The sequence below is a fragment of the Panthera onca genome, chromosome C2 (assembly GCF_046562875.1).
Source record: "Panthera onca isolate mPanOnc1 chromosome C2, mPanOnc1 haplotype 2, whole genome shotgun sequence".
NCBI lineage: Eukaryota > Metazoa > Chordata > Mammalia > Carnivora > Felidae > Panthera > Panthera onca.
In genome coordinates, this window is record NC_138347.1 from 156,287,718 (window position 1) to 156,315,571 (window position 27,854).

Below are 27,854 nucleotides of genomic sequence, written 5' to 3' on the forward strand. Positions count from 1 at the left end.
ATGTTTAAAAAAAAAAACAAAACTGTTGGATTTGCCTAGTGGGATGATTGGCTTCCTTCATTTGGAACCAACTATTGACATTCACCAATACACCTGACAAGCAGTGGGTGAGAAAATGAGGCCCCAGAACTCATGTGTACGGTGGGCAGAACAGCCTGCTTTGTTGTGGAAGGTTCACGGAACTTCTCAACTATCATTGATTGTGCAGGAACATTGAAGACAGTTACATAACCGGGGCACCCGGGTGGCTCAGTCGGTTAGGCGTCCGACTTCGGCTGAGGTCACGATCTCACAGCTCGTGAGTTCGAGCCCCGTGTGGGGCTCTGTGCTGACGTCTCAGAGCCTGGAGCCTGCGTTGGATTCTGTGTCTCCCTCTGTCTCTACCCCTCCCCTGCTCGTGCTCTGTCTCTCTCTCAAAAATAAATAAACATTAAAAAAATTTAATAAAAAAATAAACTCTTTAAAAAAATGAATCATAAGCCTTGCATGTGATAAGGTTTCATCATCGAACATATACATCTATACACAAATGCAGTCTAGAGACTCTAAGATATCATCAGGAACACAGGCTCTTCAAGCTTTTCACTCCTCCATCCCAAGACTTTTGTCTTCATGGTATAAGATGGCTGTTGGGAGTTCCAGCCATCACATTGACATTCTGGGCACAAGAATAAAATACTGGGTGAAAAGAGAGAGGGAGAGAGAGAGAGAAACATGTATCAGTCTTTTAAAGCAGTTTTCCAAAAACTGCCATATGACTTTAACTCCTTGCATCTCATTGGCAAGAACTCAGTCATGTGACTGTATCTAGCTGCATGGGAGACTGGGAAAATGGGAATGTTTGATCCAAACAGTTTTATGATAAGCTAAAATCAGAAATTATATGACTTTGGAAGATGAAGACAAGTTGGGAGAGGTGGCTAACAGTCTACCTCAGACACATTCCCATATTACACTATTTAAACGGGAGGGGATGTGTAGAAATTTAAGAAATTAGGGGCACTCGGGAGCTCAGTCAGCTAAGCGTCTGATGCTGGATCTCGGCTCAGGTCACAGTCTCAGGGTTCGTGAGTTTGAGCCCCACATTGGGGTCTGTGCTAACAGTGCAGAGCCTGCTTGGGATTCTCTCTCTCCCTCCCTCCCTCTCTCTCTCTGTCCCTCCCCTCTTGCACACTCTCTCTCACTCTCAAAATAAATAAACTTTAAAAATAGAAATATTATTTTTTTAAAAAACAGCTGCATGAAGAAAAAAAAAAGAAAGAAATTGGCTACAAGGGGTGATTGGAAAGGGGTAAAAAGGAGAGAAGAATAGGAATGGAGTAATACAGATGAGGACAGAGTTATACTCCTTCAAGAATATCTTTTTGTTACAGAACGATAGTAATGCTTCACAAGCCCTTCACATTTTCCCCTCCAAAAAATAAACAAGTTATAATGAGGATGTGGTGGGAATCCAAGATGTAATGCAAACAGTAACGCATGAACCTGTATTGTAAATAAAACACAAAATCCCACTGAAGGGGGGAGGAAGAAAAGAACCTTGGAAAACAGGATCTTGTCTGCATAATACAAGGTTAAAGACAAGAAAGAACTACATAAATGCTGTCATCTAGATAATAAATGTGCTTTCCAAAGGTGGGTTAACAATTCTGACACAACTTTATGTGTACTTTATGAGTAAATAAGTAAGAATATTGTATACAATGGAGAGCCTGGTTTCCCACCACTGGAAAAAAAAAGTTACAAATAAGAAACCCTCTAGTTTTGGATTGGAATCAGAAGTATCAGCATAAAATCATGTGGGTTTTTTTTAACGTTTATTTATTTTTGAGAGAGAGAGAGAGAGAGAGAGAGAAAACACAAGTGGGGGATGGGCAGAGAGAGAGGGAGACAGAATCCCAAGCAGGCTCCACACTGACAGCAGACAGCCAGATGTGGGGCTCGAACTCTGAAATTCGTGAGATCGTGACCTGAGCCAAAGTCAGGTGCTTAGCCAGCTAAGCCACTCGGGCACCCCTTAAAATACATATACAGATAGGGTCATACAGATATGTGTGTATGCATGGGTTAGTAGAGATACGTGAATTTCCTACATCTTTTCCCATGGAAAGAGCCTAGAAGCAATGAGATCCCAGTAGCCATGAGCACACTTAGCACGCAGATATCGGTCTCTATACAGCATTCTTCAGTAAAAGGACCAGGATTCCTTGGAGAGTGGTTGATTCAAGGTTTGCGGCAGGGAAAAAATAAGATGAATCCGGACTATTTTGTGGTGCCAGAAGTAAGGAAGGGCTGAAAACTGGAAGGGAATTCTCAAGAAGACACAGGAACCAAACAGAACAAGTTCTGAATGGCCAAAGCTAGAACAATTTGAGCATTAAAATAAATAAATGATGGTGCTGGATTATAACCCATAACATAAGATAACTATTACGAATCTAGACTGACATAAATAAATGAGAAAAAATTCTTACAGAAAAATCCAGTTGATGGATGTAGAAAGAAGAGGGAAATAGAAAACTCAATAGTAGGCAAGTACCACTGTATTAATTCCTTGCAGACAAGGTGGATGGTAAAATTAGCAGGCAAAATTTGAGGAGAAAAAGGATATTTAGATAATCTTGCAGTATCTACTCCAAGATAGTTCTGAACAGGAGAGGAAGACAGTATTTTACGTGGAGAAACTTCACAGGTTTAACCAAATGGTCGAGGTTAGCATGTAACAATGTAACAATGTCATAAACTCTAAATATGTCACACTGAGAAGGACAAAAGTCATTTTATGGTCTTCTTGCCCAAACTGTATAACCTCCTTCTAATCATGAGAGAACATCAGACAAGCCCAAATTGATGGACATCTTACAGAATTCCTGACCAACACTCTTTAGAATGTCAAGGTCCTGGAAGATAAGGAAAGATTACGGAATCGTCACAGATTACAAGAATCTGCGGAGAATAACAGCTCAGCGCTCTGTGAAATCCCCAAACAGGAAAAGGACAGCAGTGAAACGCTGCTGAAATTCTATTAAGTTCCGTACTTTACACAATAGTATTACACCAAGTTTAATTTCCTGGTTTTAACCACTGTACTTGGGTTATACAAGGTGTTAGATAAGAAACTAAGCGGGAAATACGTGGGAACTTTCTGAGTCATTTTTGCAACTTTTCCATATAAGCCTAAAACTGGTTAAAAATGAAGTCTTTTTTTAAAGGTACGGTTCTGGGGTGCCTGGCTGGCTCAGTTCATAGAGTATGCCACCCTTGACCTTGGGGTTATGAGTTCAAGCACCACTTTGGGCCTAGACCTTACTTGAAAAATAGAATAGGATAGGCGCCCGAGTGGCTCAGTCAGTTAAGCGTCTAACTCGGTTTCTGCCCAGATCATGGTCTCATGGTTCATGGGTTCGGGCCCCGAGTCAGACTCTGTGCTGACAGTGTAGAGCCTGCTTGGGATTCTCTCTCTCTTCTTGTCTCTCTCTCTCCCTCTCTCTCAAAATAAATAAATAAACTTAAAAAAAAAAGGATAAAATAAAATAAAAGGTGTGGTTCTATAAATGTGAGATTTGGTGTAAAAAATAATATATTTTGGTGTGAATAAATTATCATATCTAACAGTTGTTATTAAATATACTTCATACTGTTTTAAAGGGAAGCAGTTTAAAATTATTGCATTGGGGCACCTGGGTGGCTCAGACGGTTAAGCAATGGACTCTCGATTTACCCTTGGGTCATGATCCCAGGGTCCTGAGATCGAGCACTGCATCTGGCTTGAGATTCTCTCTCTCTCTCTCTCTCTCTCTCTATTCCTCTGCCCCTCTCCCCCAGTCGTGCTCGCTCTCGCTCTCTCTCTGTCTTAAATAAAAATAAATACATAAATACATAAATTGTTGCATTATGTTTTAATAAGAAATATGTCAAGAGTTCAGCTAAGCTATCCATGCTATCACTGCCTTGGCATTTATTTTGTTTAACCAAGCTGCCTGCAAGGGAGCCTAACTGTCATTAGCCCCCCATACAACCACATGCCCTAGATAATGACCCGAAGAGTCACAAGCCACTATAAGTTCCTGACATGACTTCCTCAACAGCGCTTGTGACCCACAGTCTCTCCTCTCTCCAGAGCCTTCCCCTTGTGCACCCCTTAGATAAGATTCCTTGTGAAGGAGTGCCTGGGGTTAAGACTCCCACTTCAGCTCAGGTCATGATCTTGCATTGCAGTTGGGTTCGTGCCCCACCGTGGGGCTCTGTGCTGGCAGCTTGGAGTCTGGAGCCTGCTTCAGATTCTGTGTCTCCCACTCCCTCTGCCCCTTCCCCCCACTCTCTGTCTCCCTCCCTCAAAAGTAAACATTAAAAAAAGAGTCATGGGGCTCCTGGTTGGCTCAGTCGGTTGAACGTCAGACTTCGGCTCAGGTCATGATCTCACAGTTCGTAGGTTCAAGTCTGGCGGGCTCTGTGCTGACAGCTCAGAGCTTGGAGCCTACTTCGGATTCTGTGTCTCCCTCTCTCTGCCCCTTCTCTGCTCAGGCTCTGTCTTTCAAAAAGAAATAGATGTTAAAAAAAATTAACATTAAAAAAGATTAAAAAAAAAAAAAAGACTCCCCACGGAGCTTTTGGTGTTTGAGTTGACCAAGATCCGGCCTTACCCAGGACCCCTGAAGCCCCCCCCACCCACGGGCAGAGATAAATGTGTGTGGCCCAGGTCCTGTCGCTCTCTGCCTGCACCCGACCTTGGCCTTCCCAAGTGGCCCCTCGACACGTGCTGTGCAGGTCCCCCCCGCCCTTGTGAGTAACAATGTTCCCTATTTCAATTTCTTTCCTGATCTTTTGTCGAACCACAGCTCCTCACCTGTGTGTCTGCATTTCTTCAACAAAGGTTAATTTAACAAAGTGATAACGAAAACATACGCTGGGCTTCTAGAATCAGGAAACGGAACAAAGAAAGTAGGGGTGTAGTGCACGAAACTGGGGTGGAGGGGAAGACTCGCACAAGCAACGTAAAGACACCGGGGACCCAGTCACCAGTAAAGCCGGTGGAAATTATTTTAAATATAAATAACAAAAAACCCATGAAATCGTCTACTTTTTCCCTGCCGCTGCCCTGGAGCTGACCAGCCGCGAGCTCACGCTCACGCAAGGTTCGGCTCCACCCTAAACCACAGAAGGCAATTGCTTTGGGGGGGGAGGTGATGGGCGACCCTACTGCTTTGCCAGAGGCGCTGAAGACCGCGCTCCCCCACCATGGCCCGGCCCGTGGGGTTGGCACCAGCTGCCAAAGCCTTGGTCAAGCGCCAAACCCATCTCTGTCCGCTTGCATCCACCTGAGATGAGCCTATGCAGGTCAGGCTGGTGGAGGCCCTTTGTGCCAGACACCAAAATTAGTCTAATTCAGGCTGATGACAAGAAACTAGGCGGATGGGTGGGCCTCTGTGACACTGACAGAGAGGGACAATGCTGTGAAGGGTTGGTTGCAGATGTGGTGGTTAGGGACCATGGCAAAGAGGCTCAGACAAGGACATTCGCGAGGAATACTTCAAATGCAAGAAAGGAACAAATAAAAAAAACGCAGATCCTGGGTGGCTCAGCTGGCTGGGCGTGGGCTGGGCATTGGACTCTTGATTTTGCTTCAGATCATGAGCTCACCATTGATGGGTTCGAGTCCCACATCGGGCTCCAAGCTGACAGTGAGGAGCCTGCTTGGGATTCCCTCTCTCTCTCCCTCTCTTTGTCTGCCCCTCCCCCTCCTCAAAATAAATAAATAAACTTAAAGAAAAAATTGGTGGGGCACCTGGGTGGCTCAGTTGGTTAAGCATCCGGACTACGGCTCAGGTCATGATCTCACGGTTTGTGAGTTTGAGCCCCGCGTCGGGCTCTGTGCTGACAGCTCAGAGCCTGGAACCTGCTTTGGATTCTGTGTCTCCCTCTCTCTCTGCCCCTCACCTGCTCATGCTCTGTCTCTCTCTCTCTCTCTCTCAAAAATAAATAAACATTAAAAAAAATTTTTTTTAATCTCTAGAAATGGTCCCAAGGACATATAGTCTATGAAGAAACATTTACTAAAAAAACAAAAACAAACAAAAAACTTAATAAATACAAACACTATCGTATTTATAATTTCTTTAAGTAGGTTCCACACCCGGTATGGGGCTTGAACTCAGAACCCTGAGATCAAGGGCCGCATGCCCCACTACTGACTGAGCCAGCCAGGCGCTCCAAGAGTATATGGTATTTGAGGTGAAACCTATCTACCCTCTTCCCCCCCACTCGCAACTCGGCGAGAGGAACACTCAAGACTAGCACAGCCAACAAAGACCACAGGACTCCCTCGCCCCCCAGCTCCCGGTTGGAGGGCTATTTCCTACCTGGGGCAGGACATCGCCAGTTTCATCTTGTCCCCATCAACCTAATGCTGAGGCTAACCTCCTGCGAGTGTGGCTGAGAAACGAGGGCTCCTTTCTTCGGCCCAGATCCCACACCCAGTACTGAGGCTCTACCTCCGATGTGGCACCACTGAGAATCCGTAGGGCTCTGATTGTCCCGCCTCAGCTCACCAGGTGGTGGTTCCATGCTGGAAGAGGCGAGAGAAAACGTGATGTTACTGCCCCCTCTCTACTGAGGGCTCAATTCCTAAGGCAACAGTGTCACTGGGAGGGAAGTGTGCCGCTGTCCCCATCCCCCCTTCAGAGTGAGGGCTCAGAGATTTTGCCTAAGGGAAGAAGCAGGCTGGAAAAAGAAAGCTCTTATTCTCTTCCAAAGGAACTGACTTCATCTGCTACCAATGTGGAGAAGTTCAAGCCTGAGGGTTCTCTGAAAAACAGGGGAGATTGTGGTGAAAGGCAATTGGGGGGAGACTGACACATTTATTGGACACATAGGCAAAGTATAGGCCAGCTGGTTTCCCTGAGAAACCCTGGGAAAGAGAGCTGGGAGGAACCTGCCTGGGATCAGAATAAACTCAAATACTGCGCTCAAAATCTAGCCAGTCAAAGGAGCCTGAAATTGATTGGTTTAGTCTGGGGAACAATTTTTGCACCAGGTCTGAAAATAATAGAGTAGCCAGTGGATGCTTACTGGAGTTTAACAGTGGTGTGGCCCAAGGAAGAGACATCAAAGAAAGCCCCCCCAAGCCCTCCACATCCAGGACAAGTGTGGACAAGCAGGCTTCCCCCAGCCCCAGGGTGACAGTAGAGGCTACCACAGGGAAGGGGGAGGAAGGAGAGGGAACAGACTACACTAAAACAATGCAGCCGGTCACTAAACAAATAAGCAAATAACAACAATAAGCCCTACTGGAAATGTTGCTACAGTATTATCTAAAATGTCCCGGTTAAGCATCCGACTCTTGGTTTCAGCTCAGGTCATGATCTCATGGTTCATGGGATCAAGCTCCGTGTAGAGGTTCATAGTGACAGCTCGGAGCCTGCTTGGGATTCTCTCTCTCCCTCTCTCTCTGCCCCCTCCCCAGCTTGCACACACACATGCACGCACCTGCTGTCTCTCTCTAAATAAAGAAACCCTTAAACATTAACCAATTAATCGAAATAAAATGAAACGTCCAGTTTCAGGGTGCCTGGCTGGCTCAGTCGGTAGGGCATGCAACTCTTGATCTCAGGGGCATGTGAGTTCAAGCCCCATGTTGGGTGTAAGGGTTACTTAAATAAATAAATAAACTTAATAACTTCCAGTTTCTGGGGTGCCTCGGTGACTCAGTCATTAAGTGTCCAGCTTTGGCTCAGGTCATGGTCTCGTGGTTCTTGAGTTCGAGCCCCATGTCAGGCTCTGTGCTGACAGTGCACAGCCTGCTGAGGATTCTCTCTCTCTCCCTCCCTCTGTGCCCCTCACTCACGTGCACCCTGCCTCTCTCTTAAAAAAACAAAAGAAAACATAAAAGTGGGAATTAAAGTGTGTGAAGAGGAAAAAACGTCACTCAAATACCAGCACACTAAATTCAGCAACATATAAAAATTATGCACCATGACCAAGAGAGATTTATCCTAGGAATGCAATTTAACACCTGAAAAACAATTATTTTAATATATCATGTCACTAAAATGAAAACAGAATTACAGGATCATCTCAATAGACACAAAAAAGCATTTGATAAAATTTAATACCTTTTAATGAAAAAAAAAACAACACTCAACAAACTAGGAACTGAAGGGAACCTGACAAAAGAGTGTCTATAAAAAACTCACAAATGGGACACCTGGGTGGCTCAGTCGGTTAAGCGTCCAACTACAGCTTAGGTGGTGATCTCATGGTCAGTGAGTTCGAGCCCCACATCGGGCTCTTTGCTGACAGCTCAGAGCCTGGAGCCTGCTTCAGACTCTGTGTCTCCCTCTCTCTCTGCCCTCCCCCACTCACACTCTCTCTCTCAGAAATAAACATTAAAACTTTTTTTAAAAAAAATTCACAAACAGGGGCGCCTGGGTGGCTCAGTCGGTTGAGCGTCCGACTTCGGCTCAACAAATAACATAATATCTAATAGTGAAAGTTGAATGTTTTCCCCCTAAAATCAGGAATAAGACAAGGATGTCCACCCTTGCTATTTCTGTTCAAAGTTACAACAGAAGTTCTAGTAAGGGAAATTAGGCAGGAAAAAAAGGCATCCAGGTTGGAAAGGAAGAAGCAAAACTGTGTCTAATCCACAGATGAAGTAAATGCGGGAGCACAAGGCAAACTAGGGGCAAAGTACAAACTACCACACACCCTCCACCAGGTGGGGCATGTGTGATATTCCTCAGGCACTCCTGGCTGCCCAAGGACAAAGGAGACGGAAAGAAAACCAACGGTTAACTTATAGAGCTAACTGTCATGATGGGACCTGAGTCTCCATCAGTTTACAAGTATCTTTCAAAATTACAAGAAAACGGTAATCTTTTTTTTTTTTAATTTTTTTTTTTTATCGTTTATTTATTTTTGAGACAGAGAGAGACAGAGTGTGAACAGGGGAGGGGCAGAGAGAGAGGGAGACACAGAATCTGAAACAGGCTCCAGGCTCTGAGCGGTCAGCACAGAGCCTGATGCGGGGCTCGAACTCACAGACCGTGAGATCATGACCTGAGCCGAAGTCGGACGCTTAACCGACTGAGCCACCCAGGCGCCCCAAGAAAATGGTAATCTTATCAATACCCTAATCTCCAGGAACTCTCTACTGTCTTAATGTTAATGCTTTGCTGGAGGGAAAAACAACCTTAGTTTGGCCATAGCTAGGCCTCCAGGATCCTGTGAGTCTCCTTTAACTTGTGAAAATCTCTTTGGGGCACCTGGGTGGCTCAGTCTGATTTCAGCTCAGGTCATGATCTCACGGTTCGTGAGTTCGAGCCCCGCGTGAGGCTCTGTGCGGATAGCTCAGAGCCTGGAGCCTGTTTCAGATTCTGTGTCTCCCTCTCTCTCTCTGCCCTTCCCCCACTTGCACTCTGTCTCTTTCGCTCTCTCTCAAAAATGAATCAGTAATAAACAAAAATTTCTTTTAACCCCTTTAAGAAACTTCCTCTTGGGGTGTCTGGGTGGCTCAGTCGGTTAAGCGTCTGACTTGGTTTCAGGTCAGGATCTCGCAGTTCCTCAGCTGGAGCCTCAGTTCAGGCTCTGTGCTGACAGTCAGAGCCTGAAGCCTGCTTCAGATTCTGTCTCCCTCTTTGTCTGTCCCTCCCCCATGCATGCTCTGTCTCTCAAAAATAAACATTAAAAAAAATTTTTTTTTAATAAAAAAGAAACTTTCTCTTGACTTTACCTCCCCCAGCTCCATGGTATATAATGAGCCACGCTTCACAGCCCCAGTGCAGCTCTTTCTGTCCACGGGTCCTGTCCCCGTGCTTTAATAAAATCACCTTTTTGCACCAAAGAGGTCTTCAAGAATTCTTTCTTAGCCGTCAGCTTCGAACCCCCACCATTCTAAAACCTCATCAATGTGACCTTGTATATAGAAAATCCTAAGGAATTACATGGAAAACTATTATTCAATTTTCATTAAAGTTGCAGAATGCAAGAACTGCAGAATACAAAGGTCAATTTTGGATCAAAATTGTCAATACAAAGTTGCAGAATACAAAAGTCAGTTTTTTCTATGTACTTTCAATGAATAATCTAGAAGTGAAATTAAGAAAATAATTCCATTTGAAATAGCATCAAAAAGAATATAATACTTAGAAATACACTTAACAAAACAAGTATAATATTATACTCTGAAAACTACAAAACATTGTTGAAAGGATATCTAAATAAATGGGGGGGGGGGAATCCCATATTTATGGGTCGGAAGACTTAATATTATAAGGGTAGCAATTCTCCCCAAATTGATCTAAGATTCAATGCAATCTCTATCAGAATAACCAGCTGATATCTTTATGGAAACTTATAAGCTGATTCTAAAATGCATATAGCATTGGGGCACATGCGTGGCTCAGTTGGCTAAGCGTCCAACTTCTGCTCAGCTCATGATCTCATGGTTTATGGGTTCGAGTCCTGCAACAGGGTCGGAGCTGAGCCTGCTTGGGATTCTCTCCCTCTCCTCTCTCTCTCCCCCTCCCCCACTCGTGCAAGTGCACTCTCTCTCTGTCAAAAATAAATAAACAAAACTTAAAAAAAATAAAATGTATATAGTATCACAAGAACTTCTGAAAAGCCCAAAACGATCTTGAAAAAGAACAACCTTGGAAGACTCACACGTCCTTATTTCAAAATGCAGTACAAAGTAATGGTAATCGAGACAGTATGGTCCCGGCTTAAGGTTAGACACAAATGTCAATGAACAGAATCGAGAGCCCAGCAACAAACCCATGTGTCTAGGGAAAACTGTGTTAAGTTTATTTATCTTGAGATAGAGACAGAGAGCAGGGGGAGGAGCAGAGTGTGAAAAGAGAGAATCCCAAGCAAGCATTTCGCTGTCAGTGAGCCAGCCGCGGGGCTCAATCCCACCAACTGTGGGATCATGACCTGAGCTGAAATCAAGAGTCGGAAGCTTAACCGACTGAGCCATCCATGCGCCCCTAGGGTCAATTTTTGACAAAAACACCGAGACTATTCATTGAGGAAAGAAGAGCTCTTTCAAACATTGATGCTGGCAAAACTGGATATCCACATGCAGACCATATATAAACATTAACTCAAGATGAACCAAAAACTTAAATGTAAGATCTATAACTACAAAACTCTTAGAAGAACACAGGGGTATATCTTCATAACCTTGGATTTCACAACGTACTCTTGGATATGACACAAAAAACATTAGCAACAAAGAAAAAATGGATAAATTAAGCTGCTTCAAAATTTAAAACTTTTACAACATGGGTAGACCCTAACAGCATTATGCTAAGTGAAACGTCGGAAAGAAAGACACATACTGTACTACCTCACTTATATATGTAATCTTTTTTTCAAGTTTATTTATTTATTTTGAGAGAGAGAGAGAGAGAGAGAGAGTACAAAAGCAGGGGAGGGGCAGAGAGAGAGAGAGAGGGAAAGAGAGAATTCCAAGCAGGCTCCACACCATAAGCACAGAGCCCAACTCAGGACTCTATCCCAGAAACCATGAGATCACAGCCTGAACCGAAATCAAGAGTCAAATGCTTAACCAACCAACCCAGGTACCTCTTATATGTGGAATCTTCAAAAATAAATGTAACTCACAGGTACAGAAAACAGATTGGTGGCTGTCAGAGGTTGAGGATGGGCAAAATGGGTAAAGTGGTCAAAAGGCACATACTTCCAGTTATAAAATAAATAATAAGTTCTGGGGATGTAATGTATAGCATGGTGTCTAGTTAATATGTTGCATATTTGAAGGTTTCTAAGAGAGTAGATCTTAAAAGCTCTCATTATAAGTGAAAAGTTTGTAACTGTGTATGATGGATATTAACCACACTTGTAGTAGTAATCAGTATGCAGTACATGCAAATATCAAATCATTATACTGTATACCTGAAACTAACATAATGTTATATGCCAATTATATCCCAATCTTTAAAACTTCTGTACTTCGAAGGACACTATCAAGAAAGTGAAAAGATAACCACACTATGGGAGCAAATATTTGCAAATCATATTTTTGATAAAAGACTTGTGTGAAGAATACTTAATTTATACAACTCAATAATAAAAAGACAATTTTAAAATGGGCAAAGAGGGGATATGGGCAATTTTAAAATGGGCAAAGAGGGCAAAGACTGGCTGGCTCAGTCGGTAGAACATGTGACTCTTGATCTTGAGGTTGTAAGTTCAAGTCCCACATCGGGGGTAGAGATTACATTAAAACATTTTTTAGGGGCACCTGGGTGGCCCAGTTGGTTAAACACCCGACTCTTGCTTTTGACTTGGGTCATGATCTCATGGTTCCTGGGATCGAGTTCCGTGTAGGGCTCTGTGCTAATGACACAGAGCCTGCTTGGGATTCTCTCTCTCCCTCTCTCTGCTCCTCTCCTGCTCCCACACTCCCTCTCTCTCAAAGTAAATTTTAAAAAAATTTAATAAAATATTTAAAAATTTTTTAATTAAAAAACATAAAAATGAGCAAAGAGGGGCATCCGGCTGGCTCAGTTGGTGGAGCATGTGACTCGTGGTGTCGAGCCCCATGTTGGACATGGAGATTAATTGAAAAAAAAATAAATAAATAAAATAAAAAATAAAATGCACAAAGGATCTGAACAGACATTTTTCCAAGAAAGATGTGCAGTCAATAAGCACATAAAAAGATGCTCGACATCATTAGTCATCACAGACTTGACAATCAAAACCGTAAGATATAAAATAAGAGATAATAACAAGTGTTGACGAGGATATGAAAAGAGCAGAACCCTCCCACACTGTTGGAGGGAGTGTAAAATGGTGCAGCTACTTTGGATGCGATTTGGAAGCTCCTGAAAAGATTCAGCATTTGAGTCTGAGCAATTGCACTCCTAGGTATACACCCAAGAGAAATGGAAACGTACGTCCACAGAAATACTTGCACATCGAGATTCATGGTAGCTTTATTCATAAGAGTCTCAGAGTAGAAATAATCAAATGGCCATCACGTGATGAATTAATAAAGCAACATGGTATTTACAAACAGTGGAATATTAGTTGGCTATGAAAAGGAATGGAGTGCTGATACAGGCTGCAACTTGGATGAACCTTGAAAACGTTACGCTAAGTGGAAAAAAGCCGGTAATAGAAGGCATACATTGTATGATTCTCTTCATATGAGATGTCCAGAATAGGCAAATCCTCAAATAGTCGGTTTGAGATACAAGGCAGATTAGTGATTGCCTGGAGGTATGGGAGGAGCAGGAAAGAGCTAGTAACGGGTGCAGCGTCTCTGTGAGTAGTGAGGAAAATGTTGTGGAATTTGATAGTGGTGATGGTTGCACAACTTTGTGAATATACTAGAACATACCAAACTGTAAACTTTTAGTGGGTGGATTGCGTGATATATGAATTAGATCTCAATATACCTATTTCTTTAAAAAAAGAAGCAAGAATGAGCAAAGAAACTGGTGACCGTGAAGGTGTATCTAAAACACATACACAGGGGCGCCTGGGTGGCTCAGTCGAGTAGGCGTCCGACTTCAGCTCAGGTCACTATCTCGCGGTCCGTGAGTTCGAGCCCCGCATCGGGCTCTGTGCTGACTGCTCAGAGCCTGGAGCCTGTTTCAGATTCTGTGTCTCCCTCTCTCTGACCCTCCCCCGTTCATGCTCTGTCTCTCTCTGTCTCAAAAATAAATAAACGTTAAAAAAAAAATTAAAAAAGGGGGCTCCTGGGTGGCTCAGTCGGTTAGGCGTCCGACTTCGGCTCAGGTCACGATCTCGCGGTCCGTGAGTTCGAGCCCCGCGTCGGGCTCTGTGCTGACAGCTCAGAGCATGGAGCCTGTTTTGGATTCTGTGTCTCCCTCTCTCTCTGACCTTCCCCCATTCATGCTCTGTCTCTCTCTCTGTCTCGAAAATGAATAAACATTAAAAAAAAAAAAAGGTTAAGGATTGCAGTTGATTAAGACATTGTGTATATAACATTTTTATTTTTACATTTATTTATTTTTGAGAGATGGAGAGAGACAGAGCATGAGAGGGTGAGGGGCAGAGAGAGAGGGAGACACAGAATCCAAAGCAGGTTCCAGGCTCTGAGCTGTCAGCACAGAGCCTGACACGGGGCTCGAACCCACAAACCGTGAGATCATGACCGGAGCTGAAGTCGGACGCCCAACTGACTGAGCCACTCAGGCACCCCAAACATATTGGGTATATAAAAAGTCATGATTTGAGAATAATTTTTTAGAAAGGAAATAGTCCTGGAGATAGCCAGGACATCAATTTATTCCTCTGAAAATTGTTAATTACAGGGAAAGAACTAAACACTTCTGCTTTTCTAATGTAAGTAGAACTCCAATGTGACCTGATATCTCCATGTGTAAGGGAACGTGTTTCAGTATAGAATTCTAGCTAGAGCTGGGGCTAGGGTAAGGCGAGTCGTGCCCAGGGCAGAAAATTTAAGCAGTCACTCACCTAGCCCTGATTCTAGTCAACAAACGCAGCAGCGTCCAAGTTAGAAAATTGTTTCAACCATTGGTGAAATAACTGACTCAGGGAGTAGTCATTAGTGCGGCTAAAATAACTACAAGAAAAACTGATAGGAAATGTACAAAAATCAGGTTGTCACTATCTGAATCCAGTGATCAATCTTAATGGCATGAGAAGTGAGAAAACCAACATCACGTGCCTCCTGGTAAGGGTACAGAAAGTACACAGCACCACTTAGGATTTTCAGGGGAAAAAAAATTTGAATCATAATGCAACGAAACTGGGGTACCTGGCTGGTTGGCTCAGTCTTGTGGAGCATGGAACTCTTGATCTCAGGATTATGAGTTTGAGCCCCACGTTGGGTGTAGAGACTACTTAAAAAATAAAGTCTTTAAAAAAATGCTTTTAATGTTTATTTATTTTTGAGAGAGACACAGAGTGTGAGCAGGAGAGGGTCAGAGAGAGAGGAAGACACAGAATCCAAAGCAAGCTCCAGGCTCCGAACTGTCAGCACAGTGCCTGATGCAGGACTCGAACTCATGAACCTGAGCCCAAGTCAGACACTTAACCGACTGAGCCGCCCAGGCACCCCAAAATTAAAATCTTTAAATAATAATCAGGATAATAATGCATTCAAACCTTTAAAACTGACCCCTAGTCTGCAAGAAATATTGAGCATAAAGGATTCAGTCCACAAGGAAGCAATATACAAGATCTCAAAGGAGGGACTTTATATTAGACTCTAATTTCATCGACAAGCCAATGAAAGGAAAAATAAGAGGGGAGGGGAGTGTTCTAGATTAAGAGAAACATAAGACTTAAAAGACTTAAAGGAAACACAAGAGTCATAACAACCAAATAAAACAGATCCTGTTTGATCTCGATTCTAAACAGAAATCACAAAAAGAATTTTTTATACAGCTGACGAAATTTGAGTATGGCTCGGTAATTGAATGATATTAAATGATCATTTGCATTTTGTTAGATGTGATAATGGCATTGTGGTCACGCAAGAAAATACTCGGAGATTTCTTTTTGAGTTGCATACTGAAGTGTTTAGAGGTGAATGGAACCATGGCTGGGATTTGCCTTAAAATATTCCAGCAAAAAAAACCTAACGAGGGGGAAGGGGCAGATGAAACAAGTCTGTGGTTAAATGAAGCTAGGGGATGGCCACATGGGGTTTGTTGTACTCTCTAGCTTTGGGGAAGTTGGGAAAGTTTCACAGTAAAAATTCCAAAAATATGGGTACACCATTATTCAACTAAAACCCACTGTGGAGTATGTGTCCTAGAGGAGCTCTTATTATCGTACATATGTTCAAAAGTGAGTTCTGCTTTGTAAAATGAAAATTGGAGATGAGTTCAATGTCTGCCAGTACAAGAACAGACAGAGGGAAAGTGATAAGAGGTTGTCCTGTCAGCAGCCACTCCCCGTCCCTCCTAGTTAATAAAATCCTGATTTTCTTTACCCCTCACAGAAATACCTTGTGAATGCAATGTGTCTTTTCACCAGTAACTGATGCAGCGGCAGGGAGGCAACCACCTGTGCCAAAGAGAGCTCAGGGCAACTGGGTGAGAGTCTAGGAAGTTCCACCACACTTCGTTGATTCTAAGGCACACAAGCTTTCATTTCTGAAATTGGCAGATTTCTCACAATTGATAGCATCTCACAAGCACTGTCACTGGATGGCTGTTGTAATGTGTTTGTCACTCCGTGTGTGTGTGTGTGTGTGTGTGTGTGTGTGTGTGTACAAACATGATCTGAAAACACATCCTTTGTGACATCTTCTGGTAAGATCCAGAAAGTACGAGGACTACAACTTTTAGAGTGGGTCTTCTTCTTCCCCCTCCTCCTCCCCCTCCTCTTTCTTCTTCTTCTTCTTCTTCTTCTTCTTCTTCTTCTTCTCCTTCTCCTTCTCCTTCTCTTCCTCCTCCTCCTCCTTCTCCTCCACCTCCTCCCCCTCCTCCTCCCCCTCCTCTTTCTTCTTCTTCTTCTCCTCCTTCTCCTTCTCCTCCACCTCCTCCCCCGCCTCCTCCCCCTCCTCTTTCTCCTTCTTTTTCTCCTTCTTCTTCTTCTTCTTCTTCTTCTTCTTCTTCTTCTTCTTCTTCTCCTCCTCCTCCTCCTTCTTCTTCTTAAGATTTTATTTTTAAGTAATCTCTATACCCAACATGGGGCTCAAACTTACAACTCCGAGATGAAGAGTCCCTCGCTCCACTGACTGAGCCAGCCAGGTGTCCCCAGAATGGGTCTTCTTGAGACAACACGGCACACTCTGTGAGGAGATGCTGCACTGGCAGTGTTCCTGATGGCACAGAGGGTAACATCTTCGGGGAGAACACAGACATGGAAGGTGCTGATTTAAAAAGTGATTTAGAATAGAACTCTGGTGACAAGGCCTTCTGAAAACACCAATTTCTTTCATTTCTATTTTCCTGTTTTGTATGCCCAGGATAATTTTTAAAGACTTATGTCAAAGTTTGGGGCATCTGGGTGGCTCAATCAGTTAAACCGTTCGACTCTTGGTTTCGGCTCAGGTCATGGTCTCGAGGTTTGTGGGTTCGAGCCCCACATCCTGGTCTGAGCTGACAGTGCAGAGCCTGCTTGGGATTCTCACCCCATAAATAAACTTTATTTTAAAAAAATATTTATGTCTAAGTTTAAAAGGGCCATTTTTAAGAGTATAAAACAAAACTTCTAAGGGATAAGAAAGCATTGCCAGTTTAAATGTCGGAATTTTTGTTTTTTTAGAACTTAAAAAAAAGTGTGCTTTACAATTGATGAAATGAGGTACCTCTCTATTAGGAAATAAGGCTTGTTGGGAATGCAAGCTGGTGCAGCCACTCTGAAAAACAGTATAGAGGTTCCTCAAAAAACTAAACATAGAAGTACCCTACGACCCAGCAATTGCACTACTAGGCATTTATCCAAAGAATACAGGTGTGCTGTTTCGAAGGGACACATGCACCCCCATGTTTATAGCAGCACTATCAACAACAGCCAAAGTATGGAAAGAGCCCAAATGTCTATCAATGGATGAACGGATAAAGAAGATGTGGTATATACATACAATGGAGTATTACTCGGCAACCAAAAAGAATGAAATCTTGCCATTGGCAACTACGTGGATGGAACTGGAGGGTATTATGCTAAGTGAAATTAGTCAGAGAAAGACAAAAGTCATATGACTTCACTCATACGTGGAATTTAAGATACAAAACAGATGAACATTAAGGGAAAGGAAGCAAAAATAATATAAAAACAGGGAGGGGAACAAAACAGAAGAGACTCTTAAATATGGAGAACAAACAGGGTTACTGGAGGGGTGCTGGGAGGGGGGATGGGCTAAATGGGTAAGGGATACTAAGGAATCTACTCCTGAAATCATTCTTGCCCTGTATGCAAATTTGGATGTAAATTAAACAAAATAAAATTAAAAAAAAACAATAAAAGCTTTCAACAGACAGGCCAATTCATAATTAATAAAAAATTCTTTTGAAGGTTAAAAAAAAAAAAGAAAGAAAGAAAAGAAAAGAAAAGAAGGCTGGGGAGCTTGGGTGGCTCAGTCAGTTAAGCGTCTGACTTTGACTCAGCTTAGGATCTTGGAGTTTGTGAGTTCGAGCTCCACGTCGGGCTCTGTGCTGACAGCTCAGGGCCTGGGGTCTGCCTCGGATTCTGTGTCTCCCTCTCTCTGTGCTCTTTTCCCACTCGTGCTCTCTCTCTCAAAAATAATAAACATAAAAAAATTTTTTGTTAAAGAAAAGAAGGCAGAAAGGGGAAATTCTTCTTGGCCCCCTTCATCCCCTTCCTGCTCTGGATAGTGTCAGGCCAGGGCACAGCTGTGGCAGTTATCTTGGGACCACCAGGGGAAGACAGAAAGGATCCCAGGGAGGCCAAGTTGCATCCTTACATTGCTGAGTCACTAATCTAGCAATGGAACATCGTACCTGCAGATTTCCATCAATGAGGTAATTAATGCCTGTATCACTTATGAGACTTTTACTTCGGAATCATGCTATAAAACTATACTGAATTAACAATTATCTAGTAGAGTACTGAGCAGTTTAAAATACACAATATAACTGAATATAAATAAATATTTTGTATATTTAAAAATATATTTTATCTAGATATAAACATATTTTACATGAATACTGTATATTTTATAAACATATATACATTTCTATCTCAAAAATATAATATTGAGTTAAAAAAAAAAAGCAAGTTTCAGGGACGCTTGGCTGGCTTAGTCAGTTGAGCATCCAACTTGATTTCAGCTCAGGTCATGATCCCAGGGTTGGGGATGGAGCCCCATCACTGGGTTCCATGCTATCGTGGAGCCTGCTTAAGATTCTCTCTCTCTCACTACCTCTGCCCATCTCTCCATCTCACACACTCTCTCTAAAATAAATTTTAGGGGCGCCTGGGCGGCTCAGTCGGTTGAGCGGCCGACTTCGGCTCAGGTCATGATCTCGCGGTCCGTGAGTTCGAGCCCCGCATCGGGCTCTGTGCTGACAGCTCAGAGCCTGGAGCCTGTTTCATATTCTGTGTCTCCCTCTCTCTGACCCTCCCCTGTTCATGCTCTGTCTCTCCCTGTCTCAAAAATAAATAAAACGTTAAGAAAAAAAAATTTTTAATAAATTTTTAAAAAAGGAAGTTTCAGAATAATATCACATGTGCAATACTTATATAAAGTTAAATGACTAATTCAGTGTCGTGTATGTGTTTTAAACAAGGACTAGAATACGTGGATACACGGACGAGAAGGACACATCTTCAGCGTAGTCGATACCAGTGGGAAGAGAGTAAGGGAAACGCAATCAGGACGGGAATATAAATGGGACTCATCTGCACCAATAATGATTTGCGTGTTTTTCAAAAAAATATCCAAAGCAAATGTGGCAAATATTAACTTTGTTAAATCCAACTGGTAAATAAACTTGTCATATTCTTCATTTGTGTGTGTGTTATGAAATACAATTATGAGGGTGATGATAAAACTCTCATTACTCAATTTTCACGTTTATAATTGAAATAATCTCAAATTCATACTGTAGAGCATAATAAAAATATGCTGAACATACATACATTTTTTCTTCACTTTTAAATTAGAAATGTTCACTGCAGATGGCGCCAGAGTCATGAAAAACACTAGGCTGTTGCCAGAATTAATTCTCTTCAAGAAAGATACCGATAGAATTGTGAAAATTCCATGTATGCTATTAAGACTTCTATCAGCAATAGCTGACATTTACATATGGGTGGCTTAGAATTCATGATAAAGATACAAATCTAAATGCCAACAAATTTGTAGAACTCCCAAAGGAGTAAAGGACCTCCTTCAGGAGGGCATGGGAGGAGAGGGGACGACTGACTTAATAGGTTGTTTCCAAGTCTTTTGCCAAAGGATTTATACTGGCCAGGGTCTAAGCAGGAAAAGAGAAACCACTCTAAGCATTTAAAACAGGGGAGGAAACCCCAGAGGGAATCTAATACAAGGAATTGGATGGAGGAGCAGAGAAACCTGGCAAGGGAGTGAGGCAACCCAGACCTTAGCGAGAGCAGGACCCAGTACTGCCTCCTCCTGGAGCAAGCGGGGAAGGGGGGTGGGGGATGTTCATGGAGTCCAAGGGGTCACTGAGCAAAACCAGAACTACCCAAGCCCGTTTGGGGATGAAGCCTTTGCCAGAAAGACTACCTGATCGCCTTCTGATTCCCCAATGATGCCTCTCATTGGCTGGGCTTAGCCAGGAGTCAGCTCACCTGGGAGCCTGGGAAACAGCCTGTAGGAGCGAGCCCGTGATACAGAGCAGAGCAGAGCCAAGAGCAAAAATGAGATCTCAGGGAGAGAGGATCCGATCCACTGGTTGTAACCTTCATTAGTTATAGTTAAACTTTCTTGGGACACCTGGGTGGCTCAGTGGCTTAAGCGTTGGACTTTGGCTCAGGTTGTGATCTCGGGATTCCCGAGTTCCATCCCATGGGGCTCTGGGCGATCAGCACAGAGCCAGCTTCAGAAACTCTGTCCCTCTCTCCCTGCCCCTACCTCTCCCCCACCTCCACTTCTGCCCCCTCTCTTTCTCAAAAATAAACATTAAAAAAACAGATTCTCTCTCCCTCTGCCCCTTGTCCCTCTCTGCACCCACCCCCACACGCATGTGTGTGCCTAAGTGCGCACTCTCCAAAAAAAACCTTTCTTGTTTCTCATTTTTTTCCTCATATTTATTTACGTTATTTTAGGGAGAGAAAGAGAGAGCATGTGCGATTGGGGTGAGGAGCAAAAGGGGAGAGAGAGAGAGAGAGGGAAGCAGGCTTCCCACGAAGCCTGATGCCCACGGCCCCGAGATGATGACCTGAGCCAAAATCAAAAGCTGTATGCTCAAGCGACTGAGCCACCCAGGTGTCCTCCTCGTATTTATTTTTTAAATGCTTCTCAACTCCGGTATACCTAGAGTCGTCAGATTTGGGGGATGGGAGGGAGAGACCCTAGATGCCAACTGAATCTGAATTTTAGATAAACAATGCAAAATTTGGAATACATATAACAAAAATTTTTAGTATTTATCTGAAATTCAAATTTAACTGGGCATCCTGTGTGGTACACACATTGTACACCATATACTAGGTATAACTCTAAATGAAATGCTTTAAAAATAAAACTAACTTGTGCATCCACCTCTACAAAAAACAAAACGTATCCTAGCTGCACGCGTGTAAGGGAGTAGGAAAGACCGTTTCACAGAAGTGGATGATGCCACTCTGTTCCACTCTGGCGACACAGGCTTTGGATATGGGGCCAGACGGAGGCAGTGGACTTGGGTGCAAGATTTAATGGGGTACCAAAAAACTCAGTAAGTAATCAAGATAAATAATAGTTTAATACAATATTTTTAAATAAAAATGAATGCAAAAAATCCACAAGGAAGAAAATATCAAAAATTTTAGTATGACTGGATCAGTAACAACGCTGTGCTGAGACACATTGGAACCTGAGGCAAAAGGAAAAATGGGTAATACTGATCCCATCTTTACTTAAAATATTGACATATTATTCAACATGAATATATTAATTCCTGATTTTTAAAAATATTGCCTTAGGGGCTCCTGGGTGGCTCAGTTGGTTAAGTGTCGGACCCTTGATTTCAGCTCAGGTCATGATCCCAGGGTTGTGGGATCAAGCCCTACATCAGGGTCCTCGCTGGGCATGAAGCCTACTTGGGATTCTCTCTCTCTTTCTCCCTCTGTCCCTACGTCTCCCCTGCCAGCCACTTGTGCGTGCACACACGCACACTCTCTCAAAATAAATCAATGTAAAAATATTGCCTTAAAACGTTATTTGTCTTGATTACTCAATTTCTTGGCACTTCCTTAAATGTTTGCACCTGAAGTGAGTGTTTAGCACTGTTTGGAACCATTTCAGGGTCACACAAAATTTACCAGATTTGGATCAAAGGTTAGTGGCACACTTTCAGTTACCAAATAGTTTTCCCTTAGAAGCTTGATTTGAATATCCAGTGAATAAAAAGTGAAGCTGGGATGGGAGCTTGATGTCCATCCCTGTGGATGTCACTGCTTTGGTGCAAAACCAGCAAAAATTTATGCTTTCACATCTCTGTAGTACTTCTTGGCAATTACGATTCACTGTGATGAGTTGGTTGCAAAATAATTTGTAGTTTCCATCAGAAGTTTGATTATGGGAATAACGACATTTAACTCTTTGCACCCTTAAAAAAAGCCAGATCAAGAGTCCAAGAACTCTTTTCAAGTGCCCGTTCTGACACTTACTAGCTGAGCAAGTTGGTTTACTTCTTGGAGCCTCAGTTTTCTCATCCAAAAAATAGGTTTGAGTATCCACGTCCATATCACGAGGATGTTGAGGACGAAAAGAAACAACGCAAAACCTCTTTATGAAACCGTAAAAGACCATACAAAAGTGTCACTACCCCGAACACTGAGGAATTCTCATTGTCTAAGTCATGCTGCATTCGTGGATATTGGCATGTTTGCTAAGCATAAGTACAATGATGATATTTAAAGACAGTATTTGGAGATTACAGCTGAGGTGATGGAGAGGGGATTCGTACCAAGAGATTGTTTCCATAGTGGAATAGAAGACTTGAAAATTACTAGTACAGGGGTGCCTAGTGGCTCAGTTGGTTAAGCATTTGACTTTGCCTCAGGTCATGATCTCATAGTCTGTGAGTTAGAGCCCCGCGTCTGGCTCTGGGCTGATAGCTCAATGGCTCAGAGCCTGGAGCCTGCTTCGGATTCTGTGTCTCCCTCCCTCTGCCCCTCCCTCATTCATGCTGTCTCTCTCTGTCTCAAAAATAAACACTAAAAAAAAAAAAAAAAGAAGAAGAAAATTACTAGTACAGCCTTGGGTAGTCAGGAACGTCTTCTTGAGGAGAGATGATGCCCGTGTTTTCAGGGAAGGAAATGGGTACTGGCTGTAAGGGAGGGTGTGGATGGGGTGGAAGCTGAGAAGGGATTATAGGCAGGTCATGAAGGGTCTTAACCCATTTTCAGGACTTTGGACTTGGTGCTAAGAGCAGTGAAGTGTTTTAAACAGAAGTGGACATGATCAGATTAGCATGAAAAACCTATCTCTGGGGGGCGCCTGGGTGGCTCAGACTTCGGCTCAGGTCACGATCTCGCGGTCCGTGAGTTTGAGCCCCGCGTCGGGCTCTGGGCTGACGGCTCAGAGCCCGGAGCCTGCTTCCGATCCTGTGTCTCCCTCTCTCTCTGCCCCTCCCCCGTTCATGCTCTGTCTCTCTCTCTGTCCCAAAAATAAATAAAAACGTTAAAAAAAAAAAATTTTTAAAACCTATCTCTGGCTAAATGAAGGCATTCTAGAAGTGGAGAGACTGGATGAGAAGGCTGCTGTGGCTCCTGTCTCAGTTAGAGGTGATAATGACCTGGGAGAGTGGCAGTGAGAATGGAAGGATCCATCAAATGGAGGAGGTAAAATCCAGGGACTCGGCTGGTTGGTTGGTTGGTTGGTTGGACGAGATGGGGGATGGAGAATCGGGAGATGGTTTGCAGTTATTTATTGCTATATGACAAGCACCCCAAATGTAGCAGTTTAAAAGAACAACTTGTATATCCACATGCAAAAGGATGAAGTTGGCCCCCTAGCTGGCATGATATATAAAAATTAATCCAAAATGCGTCAAAGACCTAAATGTAAGAGCTAAAACGATTTTTTTTAAAAAAGAGCCAAGAGGAGCCCGATGGCTCAGTCAGTTAAGCATCCGACTCTTGATTTGGGCTCAGGTCATGATCTCGAAGATGTGGGATCAAGTCGTGCATTGGGCTCTGCACCGAGCACGGAGCCTGCTTGGGACTCTCTCTCTCCCTCTCTTTGCGCCTCTCCCAGTCTCAGTCTCTCCCCACCCCATAAACAAACAAACATTAAAAAAAAAAAAACACATTTAGGGGCACCTGGGGGGCTCAGTCGGTTAAGCGTCCAACTTCGGCTCAGGTCATGATCTCACAGTTTATGGGTTTGAGCCCCACATTGGGCTCTGTGCCGACAGCTCAGAGCCTGGATCCTGCTTTGGATTCTGTGTCTCCCTCTCTTTCTGCCCCTCCCCTGCTTGCACTCTGTCTGTCTCTCTCTCTCAAAAATAAGTAAACATTAAAATATATATATTAAAAAAAAAAGAGGGGCGCCTGGGTGGCTCATTTGGTTAAGTGACGTGTCTGACTTTCGCTCAGGTCATGATCTCACCGTTTAGGAGTTCAAGCCCAGCATTCGGCTCTCTGCTGTCAGTATGGAGCCTGCTTCAGATCCTCTATCCTTCCCCCACCCCGCCCCTCGGCTGCTCACTCTCTCTCTCTCAAAAATAAACATTAAAAAAATAATAAAATTTAAAAAGAGTTAAAAAAATTATAAAATTCTTAGGGAAAGCAAGAATAAATCTTCATGACCTGGTTTATTAGATATGATACAAAAAGCAGAGTTGACAAAAGAAAAAATAGATAAATTGGACTTCATCAAAGTTAAAAACTTTTCTGCTTCAAAGGACTCAATCAAGAAAAAGACAAGTCATAGATGGGAGAAAATACTTGCAAATTATATATATGATAAAATATGACTTTTACAATTAACAATATAAAGAAGGGCGCCTGGTTGGCTGAGTTGGAAGAACACGCTACTTTTGATCTCGGTGTTGTGGGTTCGAGCCCCGTGTCGGGCTCTGTGCTGACGGCTCAGAACCTGGAGCTTGCCTCAGATTCTGTGTCTTCCTCTCTCTCTGCCCCTCCCCTGCTCACACTCTGTCAATCTCTCAAAAAATAGACATTAAAAAAAATTTGTTTTAATAAGAAAGCTGAAACAATTTCAGCAACAAAATAGCATAATACTGAATCGTAAACACAATAGAAAATAAACATTCATGAGTCCATAATGATAAAGTTTATGACTGAATAAGTAACTGAATGCGGGAGAAGAGACAGATCTCCCTTAGAGAAGGTAATCTATCTACATACACGCCTTACTGCAGGAGGTAGGACGTTCTAAACTGTCCTCCACTCCCCCACTGGAGTGTCGAACTGCATGTAATGACTCGCTTCCCAAGAGTAAAGTGTGGGGGTAACTTTACAGCGGAGAAGCCTGGCAGACACCCCAAGCCAGGTGATCAAGGGTAACATCGTCATTTTGCTAGGATGCTCTCTCCATTTGACATGAGAACAGCACGTCACCTCTGTGGTTTTCCACCTAAAACCCCATAATTTTAGTCTAGCTGTAGCTGAACTCAAGGGGTGCCGCCCTTGGGGTGCATCAACTTGAATACCACCCAAAGAAGTGCTGAAGGCAAAGAACTTTTTATCACTTGTTACATGGAAGGAGACCGATAGTTCTCGAAGCACTGTCTTCCCGTGGGATTAGTACAGGATGTTGTTATTCAGGCTTTCAGGGGGCAGGGCAGGGAGCTTGCATATACATTAAAGAACTTACACATATTCTCTCAGGCTCTTTGCCCCGACTGTGCATGCCTAACATGCTAACGGGCTAGTGCATATCGGGATGCTCAAAAAATGGCAGAAAACCCCACCTATAGGAGATCTTAGTATTATAACGACCTAAAAGCAACTTCAAAACAATTCAGGGGGACACAAATAATAATGAATAAAAAATGGGGTGCCTGGCTGGCTCAATCGGTAGAGCATGTGACTCTTGATCTGCGGGTTGTGAGCTCGAGCCCCATGTGGGATGTAGAAATTACTTCAAAATAAAATCTTAAAAAAAAAAAAAAAAAAAAAGACAATGCTGGGGGGCTTCTGTGTAAGATCCTCAGCTCCAGTCCAGCTCAAACTGGCTCACCTAAGGGGCTATCAGGTGAAACACCTAGCTGGGCAGTCTCCTTGGCTGGAATTCCTGGTTCTGCAAAACGAAACACATTCCTTCCCTGTTTTTGTCCCTTCCCCTCCTCCCTTCTGCTGAGAGCTTTGAACACTCTGATCTGAGTAACTCCTCTGCTGGGTCCTAGCTAACAGGGGCAGGGGTATCCTGAAATGACAGACCCCGTTGATCGGAGGCCCATGAAGTCATACTAGCAGGTGTCCTGGTGCCACTTTATCTGGTCTCCTGGAGGTCTTTTCCATGTCAAGAGACTTGGAATCTAAAAAATGCCTTTATTCTTCATGTTTAAGATTTCACTAGGTACATTTGGTAATTGTATCTATCTGTAGCGTAGTGCGGATTAACTACTTGCCCCACAAATTGTCTTGAATGATAAAGCAGGCATTCATACCCCTGGAGCCGAAGCCTATGTGTTCCTTGGTTGGTCCGGCCGTGCCTGGGTACATATTGATGAGGGAGCGTAAGACAAACTGAGGGCAAAGTACAGGCTAACAGCACCCCCGGGCCCCCAGGTGGAATATGTGTGATATTTCTTGGACACTCCTGGCTACCCAAGAACAAAGGAAAGGGGTTTAAGTGCTGGCCATGGTAATCTGGGAAACTCAGGCAAAAGAAATTTTAAATTCCCTTACTGCCTACAGCCCATTGACAAGTGCTTGAAATAGGCAGAGTGCCCTCCCTCTAGGAGCTCAGCTGCCTCCATGACGACACTTTGCTAGGGACAAAAGGGAATCTTGGCTTAGCATCATCCTGACCCCCAGGAACCTGTAAGTCTACTTTAACGTTACAAAAATTCCTTTGGAGACTTCCTTTATCTCAACACCCCCAAGATATAAGCTGGCAATCATATTCTAAGCTTATGGCCCCCTGATATACAGATGTGTGTATCTGGGTCTCATGACTGAGGTTTTACTAAACGGTAATAAATGGTGTTTTCCCAACAGCACCTAGCCTCTTAAGGTCCTGGAAACCTTGCTTCCGAAATTCCTTAGAGTCTTAACCTATCCCTAACCTCCTCCCTACCTGAGGATATATAATCAGTCACCCGTCACAACCCCAGGGCAGCTCTTTCTGCCCACGGGTCCTCTCCCATGTTTTAATAAAATCACCTTTTTGCACCAAAGACGTCTTCAAGGACTTTCTTGGCTGTCGGCTCCAGACCCCACCATCGCCCCAAAACTTCATCAATATGACCATTAACGTTTTGAATTGACAAGTTGGATGTCTGGGTGCCAGCTTCATAACCGTGAACAAAATATTGGGAAACCCAAATCAAAGAGCATTCTTCAAAAATCCTGACCAGTACTCCTTAAAGCTGTCAAGATTGTCAAGAACAAGAAAAACCTGAGAAACTATCAGCCAAGAATAGCCTAAGAAGACATAATGAATATGTGTAATGTCGTGTCTTTCGACAGGATACTGGAACAAAAAAGAGACATCGGGGAAAACTGGTGAAATTCACATAGTAATGTACCAATCAAGGTGGTTTCTTAGATGTGACAGACGTACCATGGTAACGTAGTCAAAATTTAAGAGGCTCACAACAGGGGACTCTAGGTCAGGAGTATACAGGAACTCTATGAATCGCCGTTGCAATCTTCTGTAAAGCTAAAACTATTCTAAAATGTTTTCTGTTCAAACGGCAACTGCAACAGTGCCTTCCCACAGAATTGTGGGAAATCAGCGAGAGCTTACAGGCCAAGTGCAAGGGGCAATGCTTAGCGCACAGATGACAGGTGTTACTAGTGCTATTTTACGTCAACTGCGGGAGGGACGAGAGCCCCGACACCAAGGTATTTTAATCACGATAAGCAAGAGGCACTCACCCCACGATCCCAACCGGCAAACCCACCACGCGCCCACAACTCCACGCGAGCGCACTTCCGGCCGGGCGCGCGCGCACGCACACGCACTGGCCGCCGGGGGCGGGGCGCGCAGGACGACGCCGGCGTGGGGCGGGGCTGGCCGCCGTTCCCACACGGGCGGCGGCCCCCGGAAGTGG

The 27,854-nt window shown here is 43.5% G+C and overlaps 1 long non-coding RNA gene and 1 pseudogene across 1 annotated transcript; one reads left to right on the forward strand and one right to left on the reverse strand.

The window, feature by feature from the left end:
• Nucleotides 1–27,794, reverse strand: LOC144612809 (uncharacterized). Its single transcript, XR_013549952.2, has 3 exons — nucleotides 27,679–27,794; nucleotides 6,360–6,565; nucleotides 1–678 (listed from the first exon to the last, which is right to left on the reverse strand). It is a non-coding gene; the product is annotated as an uncharacterized LOC144612809 (long non-coding RNA).
• On the forward strand, nucleotides 2,141–5,616 carry LOC132684125 (small ribosomal subunit protein eS12 pseudogene; annotated as a pseudogene).
• Nucleotides 27,795–27,854: the final 60 nt, after the last annotated feature.